Genomic DNA, 24,052 nt, shown 5'->3' with positions numbered 1-24,052 from the left:
CAAGGAGTGAAGGATAATACTGTAGGCATGACATAGTTGGAAGACAGAAAGAACCTCAATCCATAAATGACTTTATGGAACCAAGGTGCCCTGCCAGTTTATACTGGCCAATTTGTTGTGTGAGAAATAAACTTCTACCTTACTTTAATTACTGTATTATTGGCTTCTTTGCTACATCTTCTTAGCTTTTATCCTAATTGGTACTGTTATTAAATATATTTCTTTGTGACTGATTATTAGAAGGTCTAGACAATTGATGAAGTCAGAAAACTCAGAGCAAGTTATTGAAGTCAACATGTCTAAAAGCACACTAAATCAATAAAATATGGAAATAACTCATGTTCTCTTTTATTTGTAGTTAGTCTGTAGTTAATTATCAGTAATTTTAAAAACAAATATTTGAACATATTCTGTGGCTAAATTTTATTCATAACAAAGTAAGTTTCCTTTTTATATGACTTTTTTTTTTTTGCGGTACGCGGGCCTCTCACTGTTGTGGCCTCTCCCGTTGCGGAGCACAGGCTCCGGACGTGCAGGCTCAGCGGCCAAGGCTCACGGGCCCAGCCGCTCCGCGGCATGTGGGATCTTCCCAGACCGGGGCACGAACCCATGTCCCCTGCATCAGCAGGCGGACTCTCAACCACTGCACCACCAGGGAAGCCCTTTTATATGACTTTAATGACAGTTTCCTGATGTCAAGGGACACATATTCCAGGACAGAGAGGAGACAATAAATAAGTAAATTAAAAATGTGCAACAAAATTTCTAATTTTGGGAGACACACTTTAGTGTGATTGCTATTTATCCCTGAGCTTGTATAATCTCCCTTTGAGTGTGGGCAGGCTTGTGTTAAACCATCAAGTAAGGTAAAGATGATAGGATGTCACTTTCATAATTATGTTAGTTTATGCTAGATTCCATTTCAGCAGTCTGTAGAGAGAGATTCTACCACAGGCCTTGAAGAAGCAAATGTCTATGTTGTAAGCTGTCTATGGAGAGGATCACGTGAGTGGGAACTGTGGTGACGCCCAGGACTCAAGTGTGGCTTCTAGCTGACAGCTTGTAAGAAGTGGGTCCTCAGTCATACAGCTGCAAGGAAATGAATTCTGCCAACCACCAGGATGAGCTTGGAAGTTAATTCTTCCCCAGTCAAGCCTCCAGATGAGAACATCAGGTGAGCACCTTGACTGTAGCCTTGTGAGACTCTTAGCTAAGCCAAGACTGGACTCCTGGCCCACAGAAACTGTGAGACAATAAATGTGTGCTGTTTTAAGCCACTAAATTTGTTGTAATTTTTTACACAGCAGTAGAAAACTAATACACTGATAGCAATACTTTTTATGGTAAAAAAAACTCCCATCGTAATCCAAAATACTACATAATTAATTCATTTAAGGATGTCTACAGATGAAATTCTCACTTACTCCTCTCAAGTTATTTTCCTAAAGCTTCAGGATATGAAATGATAGAATCATTTACTAAAATAATTAAATTATATAGTAACAATGATAGCAAAACAGCCCATCTTATATTACATCTCCATCTGGATAGCCACTTCTAATAAACGAAATGTCTTTCTAATCTGCTCTTTTTTTATTTTTTCAAAATAGTCATCTGTACAACAAAATTATGTGACCTATCTTTGATTGTTTTTTCAAGAAGCTATTGTATTTTGACTCAGCAAGTTTTAATAATGAGGACAGAGAGAAAAAAATAAACACTTGTAGTGTATGGGAATTCTGTTCTAACAATTTTTAGAAATCACTTGTGCTTAGAAATTATGTAAAAAAAGACATTTTTCTTACAAAAGTGTAAACACAAAATATTTATAACTAGATACAATTAAAATTATTTTGACAATATTCCATTAAATTAACAACTTGTGGTTCAGATGTTATAGAACATTAATAATTTATTAATATTAAGAAAAAAATTGTTTCTCTTCATAAAAATCAAAACTCATTATTCTCTAAGGGCATGTCTACATAACAGCAAGAAAATGCAAATGGAAATATACATGGGTGCAAACTTCTTAATAAGGAAGCTGTTAACTTATATGGAGAATTTTATTTCTTAGTTTCTTAAACTCAATTTCTATCACCAGAAATTCTGATTCAACAGGTCTGGGCAAAGACATGGTTTCAGAAATGTGGATGGAGGAAAGAGGAATGCTTGTGTATCTGAGTATTTATCATGTCTCCTTGAAGATTCTGATTTACTCCCACATTTGTGATCCAATCACTTATTTAGTCTCTGTTCAGTAGGTGTGATGTGAAAGGTAGTGGTTTCTGGTGATGCTGTAATCACTTCACAAGAACCACTGACGTTGCCATCTTTTAAACGAAATTTACTGCTCCAAGTTTCAAGAATTCTCAAAATTTGATCTATATTATGTCATTGATTAGTAGATCTTTTCCTCCATCAATAAATTTAAATTTCTAGAAAATAGCAGAAGTAAGAGAATGGGAAGGAAGGATTACACACGAGTGTGTGCATGTGTGGATGTGTGTGTGAGTGTGTGTGTGTGTGTGTTTATACAAGCATTGATGGTTGGGTGGATGATAGTAGGAGAAAAAGTAGTTACACACTGTAACTGAATTCTCCTTGCCTAGCTGTCTGACTCGTACTCAATCTTCAAGACTCAGTTTAGTTATCACCTCACCTATGAAATATCTTTCATTCCTTAGGCAAAACCAGGCTCACTTTATCTCTGCTCTCATAGCACCCTGTAAATAACTCTCCTACATGTACCATGGTATTTAATAGCTCTCTTTCACCACTGGGAGAGAATTCACTCTGTCTGCCTGTGGTATCCTGAGTCCCTAGCACAGTATCTGGTATGGAGCAGGTTCTCAACACATAAAGGAAACTGGACTTGAAAAGTGCCAGAAAATGGTGCAAATAGAAAAATATGCGTGTAAGCAATAAGAAAGGACCTACTGGATAATATTAGTCTTTTTAAAAATTGAAGTATAGTTAATTTACAATGTTGTGTTAGTTCCAGGTGTACAGCAAAGTGATTCAGCTACACACACGCACACACACACACACACACATATATATATATTCTTTTTCAGATTCTTTTTCATTACAGATTATTATAAGATATTGAAGATATTTCCCTGTGCTATACAGTAGGACCTTGTTTTTAAATGTATTTTACATATAGTAGTGTGTATCCGTTAATCCCAAGCTCCTAATTTTGATAACTTTTTGAATTTATTTGTTTAAAGTTTGTTGCCTGAGGCTCTTTTTTATCCCATCCATGTTTCCCATTCCTCTCATTTACTTCTCATCCTACCATATTGATGTTTAAGGTTTTAAAACTGATTATATGGTCATTAATAGTTTTATTAATGTTGATAGAATTGGTTAAAGTATAATCACAATTATAATTCTCCTCTTTAGTTCTTTATTCAATAGTAAAAGTAGATGTAATCACTATCTGAGTGTGAACATGAATACATGAAAGAACAAATTATTTTAAGAGGGTGAGAAAAACCTGACTTTTGCTAAGCATTTATTGTATTCCAGGCACTGTGTTGGATACTTGTACTTAGATTATTTCGTGTAATCCTTCTATCAATCTGTGAAGAAGGTATTATATTCACAAAGGAGAAAATAATATTAGAGAGCTTATAGGAACAGCTCAAGGACCCACAGCTGGTGTATAAAGGAGCCAAATTGAATGCAGATCTCGCCTAACTAATTCTTGTGCTCTGTAACCTGGAATGAATTTATTTGCAAGGGATACAGTGATGCAAAGCTACCCGTGCATCTTAACATATCAGAGAGGATGCACCTGCTGTGGGGAACGTCTTGCCTAACTCATCTATCTTGCTTTGCATGCTCGGAATATTTTGGCACCTTCTCATGTTCATACCAGCCACCACCCTATGCCCAAACCATAATCACCAAACTCTTGACCAGTGAATGTCTTGCTTATCTAAAGATGCTCCATTTCTACTCTCAGAATATTATAGTTTTATTTTATAAAATGTATTAATATATTTAGGTTTCAATGTTCCATCTTGACAGTAATATGAATTAATATGCAAGATTTCCATACCTTGGGGGCTCTAGCTTACACATAGTCATCAATATTCACGTCACATTAATCATTTCAATCTAATCTCTAAAATAAACCTATTTTCCAAACAAGATTACTTTCCATTCCCAAAATAAATCAAATGGATTTTTCAGACTCTATATTCTTGCTTACCCCTTTTACTGAAACACCTTTAAATATATGTCTAACAAAATACTGTCCATCTTTCAAGGACTCACTCGAATGTGCTCATTCCTCTGCACTGAGTAAGCATGGGGAGAAAAACATGCTGAGTTTTGGTAGTGATCCACTTTGTAGAGCACAGGATGGAAAGCGATACTGACCAAGGAGACAGCAGAAATTGTCTAAGTCCTAGTGTCTAAAAGACATGGAAAGACAAAGTATGGTTTAGACAAAGGTGCAGGAAGTCCCACCCAAACTGCAGGTGACTCTTAACCTTGAAGTCTTGTGGGATTGCAGTGGATTTGGGAGATATTTGAAATAGAGCAAGCCTGCTTGCTAAAGAGATGGGAATACAGGGAATACGACTCAATCCTCTGAAAGAATGGTTGCTGAAAATTGATTGGCCTTCAAATCCTAGTCACCAGCTTGGTTTTAGGGTAGAATTCCAGTCCTATAAAGGAACTGAGCTACCAGGTAGGGTAAGTAGGCTAATAATACAGTGAATAAACAAGGTAGAAGTCTATTCCCAAGTACAGGGACAAGAAAGAGATGAATAGGGAGTGCTATAGCTGTGAGATCACTCCAGTTGTGCACCTCATAGCCTGCATCTGGCTTGTATATCAATTAATTCAGTAATCTATTTGGTATTTACTGAGTATCATTTATGTATCAGGAACTAAGACTAAAATGAATAAAACACAGTTCCTTAGAAGGGAGAAGCCATAAATATTATGGGTTTAAATTGAATATTATTATTCAGTATTATTCAGTGAATGGGCATTGGATAGACATTACTGGTGGTTCCATCTATCATTGACTCACATGACTTGTACTAAGGCATTATGAAGGACCCAAGAGGCTGTATCTGCCTGGTTCCGGCCTAGTGAGTTATAGTTCCCTGATGGGGAGAAGCTGGCACTGAGGCACTTGTCTTGGTAATGTTTCCATGTGACACCCCTGTTGAATCAAAGGAATGGCTTGTCAAAATCATTTGAACAGTTAGAGGTGAAAAGCCTGGAGGATGAAGGGGATGAAATGCAAGTCTTCTGATTCCAGTTGTGCGAGTGAGACTTAATTCCATGAACCAATGGAATTTAATAGGAGGCTTCTGACACATTTCCTGCCTTGATTGATTGCAGGTCAAGAACTGAATAGGACCTATTGAACAAGTCAGGGAAGGAAGTGTGGGCACAAGTGGTCTCAGCTGTGAGGGAGCTGGAGTAGCCAAAGGACAAGGACAGTTCTACTGTCACTTCCTCCAAGAAGCCCTTACCATCACCCAAACTGGAGTGCCTGCTTATTACTCTGTTTCCATCCATTTGCTACTTGCCTTAATCTACTATGACCTGGGAGGACTCGGTAGTGCCTGGTCCTCAGGCCAGAGGGATTTGGAGGAAACCTGCTGGACTTAAAATATTAGTCCTGGGGCTTCCCTGGTGGCACAGTGGTTGAAAGTCTGCCTGCCGATGCAGGGGACATGGGTTCGTGCCCCAGTGTGGGAAGATCCCACATGCCGCAGAGCGACTAAGCCCACGCGCCACAACTACTGAGCCCGTATGCCACAACTACTGAAGCCTGTGCGCCTAGAGCCCATGCTCTGCAACAAGGAAAGCCACCACAATGAGAAGCCCGCGCACCGCAATGAAGAGTAGCCCCCGCTCGCTGCAACTAGAGAAAGCCTGTGTGCAGCAACGAAGACCCAACACAGCCAAAAATAAATCAATAAATCAATAAATTTATTTAAAAAAGAGGAAGTCACTTAAAAAAAATTTAAGTGCAGGATTCAAGTGATTACCAAGACCCACCAACGAGGTATCCATCATCTTATGTGCTTATTTATTTATTTTTTTTTAAAAACTAAATTTATTTATTTATTTTATATTTGGCTGCGTTGGGTCTTTGCTGCACGTGGGCTTTCTTTAGTTGCGTCAAGTGGGGGCTACTCTTCGTTGCGATGCGCAGGCTTCTCATTGTGGTGGCTTCTCTTGTTGCAGAGCACGGGCTCTAGGTGCGTGGGCTTCAGTAGTTGTGGCACACGGGCTCTAGAGCGCAGGCTCAGTAGTTGTGGCGCACGGACTTAGTTGCTCCGCAGCACGTGGGATCTTCCTGGACCAGGGCTCGAACCCGTGTCCCCTGCCTTGGCAGGCGGATTCTTAACCACTGCGTCACAAGGGAAGTCCCATCTTATGTGCTTTAAGATCATCTTAGGAAACATAATAGGGCTGAGTCTGCCTTCTGGGGTTGTTAATGGGCACCCACATGAATAGCTGTCATAGGCAGGTGCAGGAGAAACAAGGCAAGGAGTGACATGCTGCATCATTTCTGATACTACACAAGTTGGTTTGATCATTATAATCCTGGATAATAATCTCCTTGGAGATGCTTATGTTATACTTAAGTATCCTTAATAGCAACTAGCCCAGGGCTGTACATATAGAAATACTCATTAACATTTATTGAAAGAATGAATGATTTGATATGAAAATTACAAAGCTACATAGTTGAGAATTATTTAAAGTAAGAATATCTGTAAAACAACTTCCTTAAAATGGCAATCTGGGTTCAGATTTATTACAAAATGAACTATTATCATACCATTTCAGAAATGAGAAAGTCGTAACCTGAAACATAAGCCAACATAATATTCAACCAGATAAATGGAATGATCTATCATGGGACTGTGGGAATTAAATATATTACCACATGGGATGCATTTAAACAACTGGACACATAGTGAGATCTTGGTGACGAGAAGCAATTATTATTATTATTAGTAGTAGTAACGCGCTGTGATGTGTGTGTGTGTTTGTATGTGTTGTCTCCTCACATAGGGAGCAAATCTTGTACAGCAGGAACCATGTAACATATATTTATGCATAAGGAAAAGGTTCAGTAAAAATGTCACTGGAATAAATAAGTGAATCATTTTATTTGAAGAAGTTTCTCTCTGCAAAACCTTTGGAATGGTGCTATTATTACTATTTGCAGGGTGGGATGGAGAAGGGAGGAAAAGCATAGTTTTGTGGTGAGGAATGTGGGCTTTAGAATTTAACAGTTCTGGGCTTCAGTCTCACTAACTACGCTTTCATAGAAAAATTACTTAATCTAAGACAGCTTCTCTGTCGGTAAAACGTATAACAATAACATACCGTCAGGATTGTCTTGCTGACTGACTGAGAAAATACAGTGCAAAATGCATAGTATATTACTTATACTTTATTTTGCCAATTATAACTTACTATAATCACTCATGAATCCATAGTTGTATCTTATAAGAAGGAAAGAAACGTAACAACCTTAACATATACCTCTTCCTCCTATATTTTGTGGAGTTAAGAACATTGACAGTAAAACAGCTTAGGTCAGTAAGTATTTCTCCTTCATTCATTTGGAAATGCATCATGGTTTGGTTGGGGACCACTCCTGAATTCCTGTCTTGTGTTATTATGAAGAAGTTCACTTGGTTGGCTTGTAATCCACAAATTAGTTTAGGAGTTTGTGAGGAGACTGTGTCTCTGATCGCTTTAAGAGCCCCATCTGTGTCAGAGACTGTTCCTAATATCGGGCATCCTGGTGCTGTCACATGTGACTGAGTGAACTTTAGGCTGCAGGTTCTAAATCTGGATCTCAGTGTTCCCCCTCCCACCAGCAGTAGACCCACAGACAGGTCCCTAAGCCCTCTGTGAAGCCACTTCCTCCTGTAAAATGAACATAATAATCTGAGTCCTCTCTAAGGCCTGTTGTGAGATAAAAATGGGTCAATGTATGTAAAAGTGCTTTGTAAACTGTTAAGCACTGCATAATTATAAGGTAATATATGACTAATAAATCAACTATGGTTTATCGATTGATGCCAGAGTGAATCACTAATTTCATCATTGCCTAAGGCATTTGGCAAGTTATAGTTCTGCAGTATTTTCACAGCTGCAAGTACCTGAATTAGATTGCATTTAACAAATTATTGATTTGGGAAAACTATCTCAAAAATACCTTATGTTCTCACGTTAATTCTCACAATTAGCTTCATTTTCGGGTCATTCATCATCTTTGGAATTTCTGCTTATTTTGTGGTAATATTAAGAAAAAATAGGGCTTCCCTGGTGGCGCAGTGGTTGAGAGTCCGCCTGCCGATGCAGGGGACACGGGTTCGTGCCCCGGACCGGGAAGATCCCACATGCCGTGGAACGGCTGGGCCCGTGAGCCATGGCCGCTGAGCCTGCGCGTCCGGAGCCTGTGCTCCGCAACGGGAGAGACCACAACAGTGAGAGGCCCGCGTACCGCAAAAAAAAAAAAAAAAAGAAAAAAAGAAAAAATAACTAGTGTGTAATTTAGCTGTATCTCACACTTGAGGATTGTGAGAAAATATTTACTACTCGGATGGTTGAAACATCCAAAAAAATGCATTTTGTTACTTTATTAAGAACACAAAATGGCCAAGATCAACAAAGATAAATGTGGCGGCACTTTTGTTATAATCATTTCAAAGACGCTAGATTGTTGCCATAGATTGAGTAGCAAGCAGTAGAGGAATCAGATGTAATTAAATGTTTTGTAACCCACTGTTTTTTAAAATTGTCATATAGGCAGCAAAATTGATCATTTTTTTCCTTGCATCTAAATCCATTACTGATGTAATGACCCAGTCCTTTGCCATAACAAAATGAGAATCAAGACAATGTTGATTTAGTGAGTATAGGAGTAACTATGTTGATTCATTTTTAAGGTCCACATATTTTTGTATACTTTCTCTTACTTTCAATAAATCCTACTATAATTCGCTGTCCTTAGTGAGGGTCAATATATGCTGAGAACAAGATTTTTTAAAACAGCATTTCATGTCCATCGACAGATGAATGGATAATGAAGATGTGGTATGTATATACAATGGAATATTACTCAGCTATAAAAAAGAATGAAATAATGCCATTTGCAGCAACATGGATGGACTTAGAGATTGTCATACTAAGTGAAGTAAGCCAGAGAGAGAAAGACAAATACCATATGATATCACTTATATGTGGAATCTAAAATATGACTCAAATGAACTTACCTACAAAAACAGGGACAGACTCACAGACACAGAGAACAGACTTGTGGTTGCCAAGGGGGAGGCAGGGTGGGGGAGGGATGGGTTGGGAGTTTGGGGTTAGGAGTTGCAAACTATTATATATAGAATGGATAAACAACAAGGTCCTACTGTGTAGCACAGGGAAGTATATTCAATATCCTGTGATAAACCAGAATGGAAAAGAATATGGAAAAAGAATGTATATATATGAATAGCTGAATCACTTTGCTGTATAGCAGAAATTAACACAACGTTGTAAATCGACTATGCTTCAATAAAATAAATTTTAAAAAGTCAGTATTTCAGTGCAGAGTGTCACAACTACTGAAATGAGAAAAAAAATTCTGCAAAACAAGATCAACAAAAGTAAGAGCATCTGCTTTCCTAGATATGGAACGTAAAGCATCAAGTTATATAACAAGCAAAAAATGTTTTCTTTCCTTTTTTTTTTTTTTTTGTATCCACAATTGCAAGCACACACAAAAGAAGGAAATACAAAGAACCTCAATATAACCATTGCCTAGATTCCAGCGTTATCAAGATTTTCCCATTTTGGCTTCCTCTGTCCTTCTTTCCTTCTCTCCTACCCTCCTTCCCTTCCTTCCTTTTTTTCCTTTTACTTCACTGAAGAATCTTAAAGCAAGTCCCAGGTATCATGCCATTTCACCCCCGCATACTTCAGTATGCATCTCTACAAGATGGGAACCTTTTCATATGTAACCACAGTGCCATTATCACATGTAATTAACTTAAGAATATTATTTATTGGTATCAATTAGTAACCAACTCATAAAAAATTTCCCAGACTTTCTCAAAAATGTCTTTTGCATTTGACTAGTTTGAATAAGAATCCAAGCAATGCTTACAAATCACATTTGGTTGGTTTAGCTCTTCATGTATCTCAGTCCCTTCTTCCCACTCCCCCTTTTCTCCCCTGTAATTGACTTATTACTGAAACTGAATCCAGTAATACTGGATTTACTCTTGTCTTGAAGAATTTCTCACATTTCGGATTTGTCCGTTTGCTTTCTTGCGGTGTCATTTAATTTGCTCCTGGATCGTCCATAATTTCTATAAATAGAGGTCAGCTCTAGAAATTTAAATAGATTTAGGTACACAATTTTTTGTCTGGGGTACTTAATCAGGGGAGCTGTGGGCTATGTATTACATCGTATCAGGAGGAACCACATTTCTGGTTTTCTACTTTTAGTGGGACAGCCAGAACTCTCCACTGGAAAGTTCCAACTGACATTTCATCTAATGGTTTCATCCACTGATGATTGTTGCTTGAATCAATTATTTTATTAAGGGTTGCAAAATGCAATTTCTATTAATATTATCCTACCATATACTTTAGCTATGATCCTTCAACACCACCATTATCCTACCATATACTTTAGCTATTATCCTACCATATACTTTAGCTACGAACCTTCAACACAACCATTTATTTGGTTACCCTGAAATACAGTTTGTACAGAAGAGCAAGGTAAATGACTATTTCTTTATCGTCTAATTGCCAGTTTTCTGAGTAGTAACCATGCTGCCAAATCCCCTGTTAGTCTAGCTTTTCTCTCCATTTCCATTGAAACAGCCTTGGTTCTGATGCTCATTGCTCTTCAACTCTACTATTGTTGTAACCTCAATACTAGTTTATTTCTCTAAATTTTTCTTTCTCCCTCCATTGGTCTATTACTACCAAAATCGTGCTTCTAAAGTCTGCAATAGATTCAAGCTACCTTCAGAAGAAAGGCCACGGTCCTTCGGTAAGACATTTAGAACTCTGATTGCCCATCAATCTACCCTTCTACTTTCTACAGTCACCACACTCCACCAACATAAGGAAGCTCAATAAACACTCCCAGTGTTTTCCTTCATGCTCCTTCCAGGATTCCCTCAGATGGCAGTGCTATTCTCCCTATTGTTCTCTCCCTAAATCCTACTCACCCTTCAAGACCCAACTCACATTCCGCTTCTCTAGCAAAGCCCTGTTTGGACCAGTCTCCTACTACCTCTTAACATGCAGCGATCACTTTCTCCTCCGAACCGCCATAGCATTTCTAAGAACCTTGACTTTGACAACTATTGCTGTAACTGTCCTTCCTGTACTTGGTTGCACATGTGAACCTTCCTTATGAAATCATACATTCTTAAGAAGCTTCACTTTCAGAACCTTCATCCCCTGTCTCCATCACTTACATACAGTCGTACTCAGAATATCATTATGGAATTATTTGCATATGATCCCTTGCAATTTGTTGGCTTTAGATCAAGAATGTAGTTAGTATAATGAAAAATAGTTAAATTCTGATAATCGTGACCAAAAATTTTAACAGAGTGTATTGAGTACTTAAGCATCAGGCAATGTGCCCAACGTTTTACAGCCCTCCCTTTGCTTATTACCATAAGTACTCTATGGGATAGGTTCTACTATTATCTCCATTTATCAAACAGGAAACTAAGACTTAGAGAAGTTACTTAAATTGTCAACATTATAAAGCAGTTAAAGAAGGAACGAAGATTTAAATCCAGCTATTTCTGATAAAAGCCAATGCCTTCAACATCATTTAGATGCTTTGCTCCTCCGGGATTGTTAAATGGAAGAACTGGTGTGAGGTGTGAGCTCAGAAAGTTGTTACAAGACAATAACTTGGGATGAGCTCCATAAGTTCAAAGCAAAATTGTGTGAATTTGCAATCATACTAAGGAAAAAAATCCCTGTAACAGGCACATTATTCATAAGTCTAGGAATACCATAAAGTTATAAAGAAGTAAATTTTGGAAAAAAGAATTTATTTATAAAGGAATATTCTGAATTTCTTAGGGATTTTTCATCACTTTTAAAATTCAAATTTTCTGAGATACTGACAAAATGCTACTTAAAGACGTTGAAGTAGTAGTTCCAAGAGAGAAACTATATAAATTTTAAGTTTTGATGCATATATTCAATAATATATTAATGAATATTTATTCTGTGCTGGGTGCTGTGAGATGATACAAAGTTGTACACATTGTTGACATATTGCTTATAATCTAACAGAGAGGGTAAGAAATATGCTTGGCAGTAGACACAAGCTAGCCATAACCCAGCACTGCTACAGCAGGGTTCTATTTCCAGCCATAACTTCTACGGGAATTCTGTGAAAGGAGAGAAAACTCTCCATGCTACTAGATGTATAATAAATGCATTTTTGCTGATGAAAACAACTGATGGCAAAGTTAAAAAATAGAGACAATTTTCCTATGATCAGATTTCTATCTTAAATAATTATTTTAAAGGACTTGAAAAAAAAATCCCTTTCAAACACTTCAGGCTCAGTTAGCTAAATAATCAATATGTCCAGTTTGGTTAGAATTGTATAAGAAAGTCATACATTTTAAAAACATCTCCACTATTCCAAGAAAATTACTAATGGTGAGGTCTGTCAACTGTATTCAAAATACAAACTAACTTGATCTGGGTGGCAAGCATTCTATGAGATAGCATGGAGACTTCCTCATGTTTAGTGAAAGGAACATGCCAAAATGCCATACTGAGAGCAGTCTAGGTTCTGCCTTCTACCCTGCCGAGAACTAGCTGGTCTTGATATTTTGCACAAGTCACTCAGTCTCTGTCATTTAAATTGAGTAGCTAGGTTATTTCCAAAGTCACCTCATGTAAGCACCTGCTAATAATGGAGAAGTTCTCTAATTAGTGCAAGTCAATATAGAGGTTTATCATTGTGTGGCAAAGAGAAATAAAATGTTCCGATTCTTTTTTTAAAATTTAATTTTATTTATTTTTTTATACAACAGGTTCTTATTAGTTATCCATTTTATACATATGTGTATATATGTCAATCCCAGCCTCCCAATTTATCCCACCACCACCTCCCACCGCCACTTCCCCCCTTGGTGTCCATACGTTTGTTATCTACATCTGCGTCTCAATTTCTGCCCTGCAAACCGGTTCATCTGTACCATTTTTCTAGGTTCCACACATATGTGTTAATATACGATAAAATGTTCTGATTCTTAAAGCTAGGTCATACTTTGCTGCTGCTAATCTGGGCTTTGGGCAATCATGTTAAAAAAAAGTGCTTCTTTTCCCTCAGGAATGAATAAATAGAACAGAATTAATTCATCTAACAAGTATTTACTGAGCACATACTATGTACCAGGCACTGTATTGGTCACTGAGAAACACAATAGTGCACAGTCAGACAAGGTCTCCGCCCTCATGGAGCTTTCAGTCTGGAGGGTGGCGTTGGGGGGGGGGTGGTAGAAATAATGTACAAGATGTTGTAATGGGGCTCTTTTTGTCCTTGTTTCCTCTCTCAAAAATGAGAAGGACGCAAGGACTACCACATAACTCAATATCCTTAAGGGAAGGGAGAGACCACACATGTAGCAGATGCCAGCGGTAAAACCCTTTCTGCCAGTAGCAGTGTCAACTACTGGTAAAGAAAAAAATTATTCCATGACACTTGTTACAGATGTTAAAACACACTTTATTCAAGACCATCATGATAGGTATAGGGATCACAGCAATGGGATTTTACAGTGTGTGTGAGAGAGAGAGAGAGGGAGAGGGAGATTGGGGTCAACTCCGAATACAGCATGGGCAGTAGGAATTTATAGCCAGGGACCAGGGTGTGGGTCAGTGGATGGAAAATTTCTAAGAGAAAAAAAACATCAGGGTTGGTTTAACCAGAACCAAGAGTGGTTCTGGTTAAAACGACCTAACAGGATTCTTGGTGAAGACAGGTCAGGGTGATCAGACATCATCTGGGAGATGGTGGAGGGGAGGAACCCAGTTCGATATGGAGGGAGATCAGGTATCAAGAAATCTTTCTATAACTAGATTTTAGAAGGAAACGCACAGATGGGCTTAGGAGAGGTCTCAGGAATTTGACTAAAGTTTGGTTAAACAAAGGGTCTTTGTCACTACGACCCACCTCCCACCCAGAAAACAGTGGTGATGTAATTGAGATCGAGAAGAACGAGGGGGTGAGAACGAGAGAGGGAAAGAGAAAAAGAGAGAGAGAGAATGAGAATTCCCCAGGAACGGTTGTTAGGGCTTTAAGAGAACCACGTGGAGGGCTTGACTGACATATGTTCCCGGAAGTGGGGGAGTGCCCTCTCACTCCTGCTGAGAGACTACAGAGGGGGCTGTGCCTGTCTGGTAGCAAAGAGAAAAAGTACTGTTCTGGGAGAAGGCTCTCTTCTACCAAAGTGCTGGATAAGGACGACTGAGCTCTCTTGTGGGCCCAGTGGCTCCATGGAACAGCTCAAGCACACTGCCTGGAGGAAGAGATGGACCTCTGAAAGACAAGCGTGATGCAGACCAGCAGATGCCCCCATGGGTTGAGGGAGGGGTTCCTAAAGTCAGTTGAGGAGGGTAAGATCTACCCCAGAGAGATGGTGCAGGGTTACGCTTCCTCCTCTCCCCTAAGAAATACCCCACAAGGGTGCTCCATGAAAGTGAGGGGAGACTGTACAGTGGCCCCTGTCTAGAAGGAATCAATGGCCCATTACAACCACCTCTGCACCCTGAGAGTGTGCTGTTTCCCCAGAGGCCCTCTCCTGCTTGCTGTGATGCTGGCTGGTGAGGGTCAGGGGTCTTAGGAGAGGTGGGGCAAGGGTTCCTGAGCTGCAGGGAGAAGCTTTGGGTTGAAGGATGTTAGAATTTGTCCTTATTTCATTGATCTGCTTATTTTCCTAGCTGACATGGGACTTTTCTAGTGACTGAGAGGGTCTCGAAAAGCTTTGGAACCTACCTGAGATTTCACTGAGGAAGAAAAAAAAAAAATCAGAGAGAGTGTTTAGAGGGACCATCTGAGAAAGGATAAAATTGCTTCATGATCATAAATCCTGTCCATTTAACAAAAAAGTTTCACCCCAATCACACAAACGTATTTATTATAAATGACAAAAAGCACTATTATGAAAATGTAATAATACATGAAAATGGGGGTTTAGACTGGGACGTATAGACCGTTTCTTTCTGAAACTGAATATAACACTGAGCACTGCTTTTCTCTCTCCCTACCTCCCCCTTCACTTCCTGTCCTCCATCTCATTCATTTCCAGCACTTGGGGACATTTTTAGTTTCGTGTTGGTTATTTCAGATTCAGTCCCTATTCAGCCCCCTATACAGTGGGGCTGTATAGAGATAAATATATCTGTAAGCCAGAAATGTTACAAACTACCGAGATGAATCATCAGATTGCCTTGTCGTGTTGCTCTCAGTTGGTAAGAAGTCTGTCAAAGCTAGAGAGAATTATTCTTAATACGCAGTTCTCTTCTAGGGACAGAATTTGATGTTAGATCTATGGTGATGATGTTGTTTTGTGGGAAGGGATCTTTATCTTATACATCACGTTTAAAGTACAATTAAATTAGAATGAGCAAGTTGAGGAAATGTAAATGTAAATGTAAAAGGTCCCCTTTTCAGTAATGGTAAGTAGGAAATGACAGTGTATAGACACCAGTACAGGTTTTGCACATTTTAAAGTATTATAATGAGCATTTAATTGCCAAAATATGTAAAACCTCGATGTTTATTATTACGGTTATAATTTAACTGAAATCTTAGAGTGTTTCTCAGACTTATCTACTTCTATATCTATTCATCATCTTATGGTTCATCAGCCTTTCACAGTCATAGGAAGAGGTATTTATCCTTGTGATCAAGGTCACCGCGCCCCGCCCCCACCTTAGGATCTCTTCCATGACTTTTGCTCCTGGACTGATTCCCTCTCTTTCTACACTCTTTCTGCCTATAATGGCTTCTTCTGCGCAGCCTGTAAAACATGATTAAATCTCCTTCTGGTCCTAATACTAGGAACAAAAACCTTCCTTCACTTTGCATCTCTGTTTAGCTACTATTCAATTATTCCTGTGTTTTCAACCATTTCCTAGTCAAATTCAAAGGACAATTTTCAGTTTTTATTATACCTATGATGCTACAGACTGTCCCTGACTTACGATGACTTGGCTTATGATTTTTCGACTTTTACAATGACGTGAAAGCAATACGCGTTCAGTAGAAACTGTACTACAGACTTTGAATTTTGATCTCCCGGGCTAGTGATCTGCAGTCGGATACTCTCTTGTGATGCTGGGCAGGGCAGAGAGCTGCAGCTCCCAGGCGGCCACACAATCATGAAGGTAAACAACGGATACGCTAACAATTCTGTACCCATGCAGCCATTCCGTTTTTCACTTTCAGTACAGTATTCAATAAATTACATAAGATATTCAACACTTCATTATAAAGTTGGCTTTGTGTTAAATGATTTTGCCCAACTGGAGGCTAATGTAAGTGTTCTGAACATGTTTAAGGTAGGCTAGGCTAAGCTGTGATGTTTGGCAGGTTAGGTGTATTAAATGCATTTTTGACTTCCGATATTTTCAACTTACAATGGGTTTATTTTAATGTAACCCCATGGTAAGTTGAGGAAGATCTGTATAGTCCTGGCTGAGTGGCCAGTACAGCTTCTACTAAGGAAAGGGAAGCACACATTTTTCAATGGAGAGTTAGCTGTTTGACCACAGTATTGTTGCGACTACCTATTTCTTGGAACTCTCTGCTTTTTTATTTTTTATTATTATTATTTTTTTTTAGCGGTACGCGGGCCTGTCACTGCTGTGGCCTCTCCCATTGCGGAGCACAGGCTCCGGATGTGCAGGCTCAGCGGCCATGGCTCACGGGCCCAGCCGCTCTGTGGCATGTGGGATCTTCCCGGACTGGGGCACGAACCCGTGTCCCCTGCATCGGCAGGTGGACTCTCAACCACTACGCCACCAGGGAAGCCCCCTCTCTGCTGTTTTAGATAGTTTTACAGGAATTTTTCCTGCCTTTCCTTCCACCTCTCTGACAATTTTTCTTGGTTTCCACTATGGAATCCTCTTTTTATTCCCTCCTCTCACTCTTCACTGTGTGCCAAAGCTCTCCACTATTTCCACTCTCCACTGCCCTCTCCACGTGAACTCAGATGTTCAACTAAAATCCATATACTGAAAGTTTAACAATATGTATCTCTGGCCAACCTCTCCTTAGAATATCAAACTGCATATTAAATAACTTCTGGACACTGGAAGACCAATAGTCTCCTTGAATTTGCTACATCTGAGACTAAACTTTTATTTTTCCCTCACTCAATCCCTCAAACAGAATCCTGCTTCTCCATTAGCCAGTTCATAATGTTGCCACATACCTAGTCAACCAATAGAGACACCTGGGAGTCATCTTAAACTACTTCCTGTTTCTCACCATTCTCTCCCTTCCTGCTTTCCTCCTCCACTCCATTAAAAGTTAACCCCTAACTGTTAATGACATACCAACTGTATTTTGATTCTGTCACCTCTTCTCTAATCCTGCTATTGCTACCTAGTAATAAAGCCCAGGAATACTGTAATTGAATCCTAACTACATTCCAGCCTCCAAGTTTGCCCTTCTCAATACTGCTACCAGCCATACTGCTACCAGCATGGTATATCTAAAATGAATATTAACTAAACCCGCTACTCCACTAAAATCTATCAGTCATTCTCCATAATCTATCAGATAACATTGATTTCTTTGATGTATTATACAAAGTCGGCAATTGGCTGGATCCTACTTTTCTTTTTATGTCCACTGAGGCTCCCATCTGAAGTCCAAAAATACTGAAGAAGCACCTCAAACAATATACGTTATTTTAATCCTCAGGGGTCTTGTTTATGCCCTTTCTCTCATGTGAAATATTCTCGATTCCCCCTTCTCCTTCCTCAACAAGTACCCAAGACTTAGTTCAGGTACTACATCCTCCGGAAAGGATTACCCAAGCTTTTTAAAGCAACCTGAGTCCTTCTGTGCTTCCTTCGCATCCTTAAACATCATTATGATTGCCTTTACCACGGTATATTTCAATTATGTATTTATTTTCCATGTCGACATAGTGTGTTCCTCAAAGCCATTATCATCCTTATACGCTCAGGGCCCAGCACAGTGCTGCCCACAGGATAGGTACAGCAGGTGTTTATCAAACTGAAATTGAACATTACTCCATTGTATTTCAATCATTTCACCTCAATTTTTTTTTTTTTTGTATCCAACTTTCTTACAGAAAGAGGAAGGTTAGCCCCTCTCTAATTTCCTGTTTGGCAGGGATAGATAGTTTTTTGTTTAACTTACTGTTTATTTTTCAAACTCCATCTAATGTTCTGTCTTTTAAAATGATGTTAAATAAAACTGTGTGTGAATCTGCCTTCACATCATAAAGAGGATTATAATAATCATTTTATTCATATAATTAAGTTAAGCTTATTGAAACTATGAATGAAATAATGAGTTTGTGAGATATTTTGAAAGATTGCTGTTAAATCCTGAGCTTCCCACTAAAATAGTTGTATTAGTCTGTATTAGAGAAACAGAACCAGAATGTCATTTATCATAAGGAATTGGCTGACACAGTTATGGAGACTGAGAAGTCCCATGATCTGCTGAAGCAGCAAGTTGGAGAGCCAGGTGAGCAGATGGTGTAAGTTTCAGTCCAAGTCTGAGTCTGTCTTGAAGACAGAAGAAAACTAATATCCCAGCTCAAAGACAGCCTTACAGAGAGAGTGAAGGAATTCTCTTTTACTCCACCTCTTTGCTCTAGTTAGGCCTCCAAAGGGTTGAGGCTCACCTACATTGGGGAGGACAATCTGCTTTACTCAGTCTACCAATTCCAATGTTAATCTCATCTAGAAACATCCTCACAGAAACACCTAGAATAATGTTTGATCAAAATCTGTGTACCTCGTGGCCCAGTCAGGTTGACACATAAGAGGAATCATAAGGATGGTAGATCATGGACATTTCCCATATCATTAATTATTTATCAAAGCCAAGATTTTATTACCTGCATAATTTTAAATCTTATGGATGTATCACTAACCATTATTAAATACTCCTCTTGCTGGATATGAAATTGCTATGAATTTTTACCAACATAAGTAATAATGTAATGGGCAAATATGCCTTTGGTTACATATCTATCATTTTGTAGAGGTATATTGTTGACTTGTCTGTCTATCCATCTTTGTTTTCTTTTTTCAGGAAATACTCCCCCTTTTCCCCAACCCAATGTGATGTTGGTGGGGCTATTTAGCCTATCATCCCCCCTCCCCTAACCAGCACCACCACAATGGTGGATATCAAGGTGGCCAATCAAAGTACCCCCATTAAACCAGATCAAGCTGGCAATCAGAATGATCTGTTCTCAAGGCTCAGGGATAGTTCCGAGATGGGCACAGGATTGGGAGTTCTCCCTGAGACTCTGTTGCTAGAACTATCAGGGGAATAGACTTACTATTGATACGTTAGAATTGCTGAACTGTGAGGATGTGATCTAGATTCTTGGTGGCTGTCTCCCTGGCCTTGTAGGTAGAATGTCTCTACAGAATACAGTCAACACACAGAGACAGGAAGGATTGAGATGCAGAAAAAGACAGACCGCATCCAAACTTTATTGATCCCTTATGCAGGGGTGCCAATGGCAAATTTATTCCTGAATTCTCAGGTACTCAGACTACTATGTCTCCCCCTCATGCATAAACTATTCTGAATTGTAGATCTCTCATTTTCGACCTAAGGGGACAGATTCTTAGAAATGAGATTATTTACACATAGGTAAAACTGACTAATTTTATCAGATTACTTTTCAAAAGGATTGCATTAATTCATATTTTTATTAATTCCCTTTTTTATCAGCAGTTGATTAGAAATAATAATAGAATAAAAATAGAAAATAACAGAATAATAGCATTAGCAATAAATACTAAATTGATTATTACTATGTGTCAGTCATTAAACCTAGGCTTACATCAGCCAGGAATTTAGCTGTACATATTATTTCCTTTCCACCCACACATGTACTCACTGAAATGGACATCAGCAAAATGGGTGCAGAGTCTTAAATGTATATAGAAATTCAAACAAAGTACAATTTATTGTGTATTCTTTTGCTTTCCTTTAAACTTTTAAAATGAAAACAGCCTGCTTAGCTATTATAAGCTAAAGAAAATAAAGAGTATAAAACAAACATGAAGCTACTATGTGACCTAGCAATCCCACTCCTGGGCATATATCCAGAGAAAACCATAATTTGAAAAGATACATGCACCCCAGTGTTCATAGCAGCACTATTTACAATAGCCAGGACATGGCAACAACTTAAATGTGCATTGATGGATGAATGGATAAAGAAGATGCGGGCCATATAGACAATGGAATATTACTCAGCCATTAAAAAGAAAGAAATGATGCCATTTGCAGCAACATGGATGGACCTAGAGACTGTCAACCTGAGTGAAGTAAGTCAGACAGAGAAAGACAAATATTATATGATATTGCTTATATGTGGAATCTAAAAAAATGGCACAAATGAACTTATTTACAAAACAGATATAGAGTCATGGATGTAGAAAACAAATTTATGGTCACCAAGGCAGAAAAGGGTGGGGGGATAAGTTGGGAGATTGGGACTGACATATACACACTACTATATATAAAATACATAACTAATAAGAACCTACTGCATAGCACAGGGAACTCTACTCAGTACTCTGTTATGACCTATATGGGAAAAGAATCTAAAAGAGTGTGGATAGATGTCTATGTATAACTGATTCACTTTGCTGTACAGCAGAAACTAACACAACATTGTAAATCAACTATTCTCCAATATAAAATTAATAAAAAAACAAACATAACCAATGATTTAAGTTAAAGTAATGTTATTTATCATAAATGTGAGTCTCTGTGGCCTTATACTGCAAAGATTATATCTATTATTCAAACTGGAGCATTTTGAGAATGAAAGGGAGAGCTTTTATCAAATACACTGGGACAAGTGGTGTAAACTGGGCCTGTTCTGGGCATAGTAGGACACAGAGTCACTTTAATTCATACACTAGATGTCCATTTCTTACTTGAATAAAGAGGTGCTGGTACAGTGGTGGAAAGTTGAAGTTCAACCTACACAATTATTTGTGGGTCCAGGCTCACAGAGACATTTTTATTTTCAACATGTGGCTTCTAAAGGTACACTGGGTGTTACCATCCAGGAGGATTTATGGACCTTGCCTGGAAATGAGGCGATTGTGTTCGCCCACATTCCATTGGCAAGAACTCAGCCTTTTGGCCACATCTAAATACAAGGGTGACTTCACATTGTAGTCTAGTTAAGTACCCAGAGGAAAGGAGAAATGGTTCAGCAACAGCCGGTCAGTATCCTTCCAAAGATACAAATAGCATATTTAAAATAATATTTACATCATTATAGAAATATGTTAAAAATTCTGGACCAAGAGAAATAAAACTATAGGTTGATATATATTTTGTCTCTTGAACATTCTGGTATTCTTATATTTCTAAACTACTTCGAAAAGAGACTCAATTAAAATACGTTGGATAAACTTTATCTCCTATTAGATTCCACCCTTCAAAAATTCCATTATGTATTATTTTTTAACAGAACCTGTGTGCCTAATCCCACTTTATTTAAACAGCCTTATGTCATATAAAGAGCATAAGCTTCAGGGTCAGAAAGACCCGAGCCGCAATACTGATTATTATTTATTAGGCCCAAGACCCTGAACAAGCTCTTTAACCTTTCTGAGCCTCAGTTTCCTGTCCTATAAAATGGAGGCAAATATCTCTCTCACAGGGTGGTTGTGAGAATTAATTAAGATGAAGGTTTAACATGGCAAGTCTAAAACTGACCCATGATAGATGCTTAATATGTCAATCTCCTTCTCTTGGAGTGCTTAATGTCTGTTGGATATACTTCGCTAATTGCTGTTCCAGACAACTGTTCACTTACTCTAATTAATAAAGCTCTTCAACTGGAAATAAATAATTTTAAATCCCCGGAGTACAGAAATTATAGTTGCTAAAGTGTTGGCAAAAGTTACTCTCCTTCAAATATGTATTACTCTCCTTCAAATAAAGGAAAAAAAAGTCTAATTTAATGCAACAAATCTTAGTTCTCCACACATTCCTAATTTTGCATAGATGACACCACACAGTGAGTTCATTGTTCAAAAGATGTCAGAGATGTGGTGTGAGTGCAGGAAAGCAGTCTGCATGGTGAAGGGTAGCAGAATATGCCCAGAATATGTCACTCTGGCATAAGGAATTTAAGGCAATTGTGAAGAAGCAGATTAAAAACAAACAAACAAACAAAACCTCTTTGCCCTCCCCCTATTTGCCTAAAAGGAGGACATAAATTTACAAAGGTGTCCAATCTCTTGTTTATATAGGTACATAAACAGGGATTTGAAAAAGGAATTAAATGAAAATCGAGACCTTGCCAAAAATATGTTCTTACACTTGACTATTAATAAGCTCTATTTCACATCACTCTTTTTTAAACATCTTTATTGGAGTATGATTGCTTTACAAAGGTGTGTTAGTTTCTGCTTTATAACATAGTGAATCAGCTGTACATATACGTATATCCCCACATCTCCTCTCTCTTGAGCCTCCCTCTGACCCTCCCTATCCCACCCCTCTAGGCGGTCACAAAGCACCGAGCTGATCTCCCTGTGCTATGCGGCTGCTTCCCACTAGCTATCTATTTTGCATTTGGAAGTATATATAAGTCCATGCCACTCTCTCACTTCATCCCAGCTTACCCTTTCCCCTCCCCACGTCCTCAAGTCCTTTCTCTACGTCTGCGTCTTTATTCCTGTCCTGCCCCAGGTTCTTCAGAACCACTTTTTTTGTTTAGATTCCATATATATGTGTTAGTATATGGTATTTGTTTTTCTCTTTCTGGCTTACTTCAGTCTGTGTGACAGACTCTAGGTCCATCCACCTAACTATAAATAACTCAATTTCGTTTCTTTTTATGGCTGAGTAATATTCCATTGTGTATATGTGCCACATCTTCTTTATCCATTCATCTGTCGATGGACACTTAGGATATATGCATTTTAGATAAGACTTTTACATGAATTTACTCCATGCTTATTTTCCAGGCTTGCACAAGAGCTGTGATTTTAATGACACTAAAATTATACTCCCTGATGCCTGTATACCTTATATACCTAGGGTGGACCACGGTTATTATCAACTCTGTGTTCCTTTGTGGTAAGAGAAAAGGCTAAACCAATTGATTAATCTAGTGGTTCTATATTAATATTTTTGGAAGGAACATCTGTAAAAGAAATTGTGGTGGCGTGCCATGTGACTACAGGATATCTAACACATTTTTAGTTCTCCTTAGATTAAAAATGATGCTTAAACTATAGCAAAGTCATGACAGACTGACCAAAGCTTAACAGCAACCTTTCATTTTTTTGCATCAAGCATTTGCTGAATATAGATCTAGGAATTTAAATATGGCCTTCTCTGGAGATGAGCATTTCTCAGGAACAGACTAAGAAATTTGCCTGTAGGCCTTCAAAGAGTTCACTTGAAGGTCTCCTTTCACTAGAACAGATGACTTGGCAGGAGAGATGGGCTGTAGAAAATTTGCCTTTTCCAATTTCATGCTTTCCTTTCCTCAGTCTTCACAGCTAATATAGATCTAATTTCTTCTCCCTTCTCATGTCATTTTTCGTAACTTGACACAGGGCATCTCCCATATTTCTTCTCATAACAAGGGCAGAGCTAGGCAGATCAAGGCAGAAAAAGCCTTAGCCAAATACTTACGCCAGTTTTTCAGATTTTACTGTTTGCATGGAACACTCAAAGTGGTCATAGGAAAAATCATTTTTGCTCCTTACTTAAATTATT

This window comes from Monodon monoceros, unplaced genomic scaffold (genome assembly GCF_005190385.1).
Source record: "Monodon monoceros isolate NGI ecotype Baffin Bay Population unplaced genomic scaffold, NGI_Narwhal_1 Super_Scaffold_8, whole genome shotgun sequence".
Taxonomy (NCBI): Eukaryota; Metazoa; Chordata; class Mammalia; order Artiodactyla; family Monodontidae; genus Monodon; species Monodon monoceros.
Note: the sequence above shows the minus strand (reverse complement) of the source record.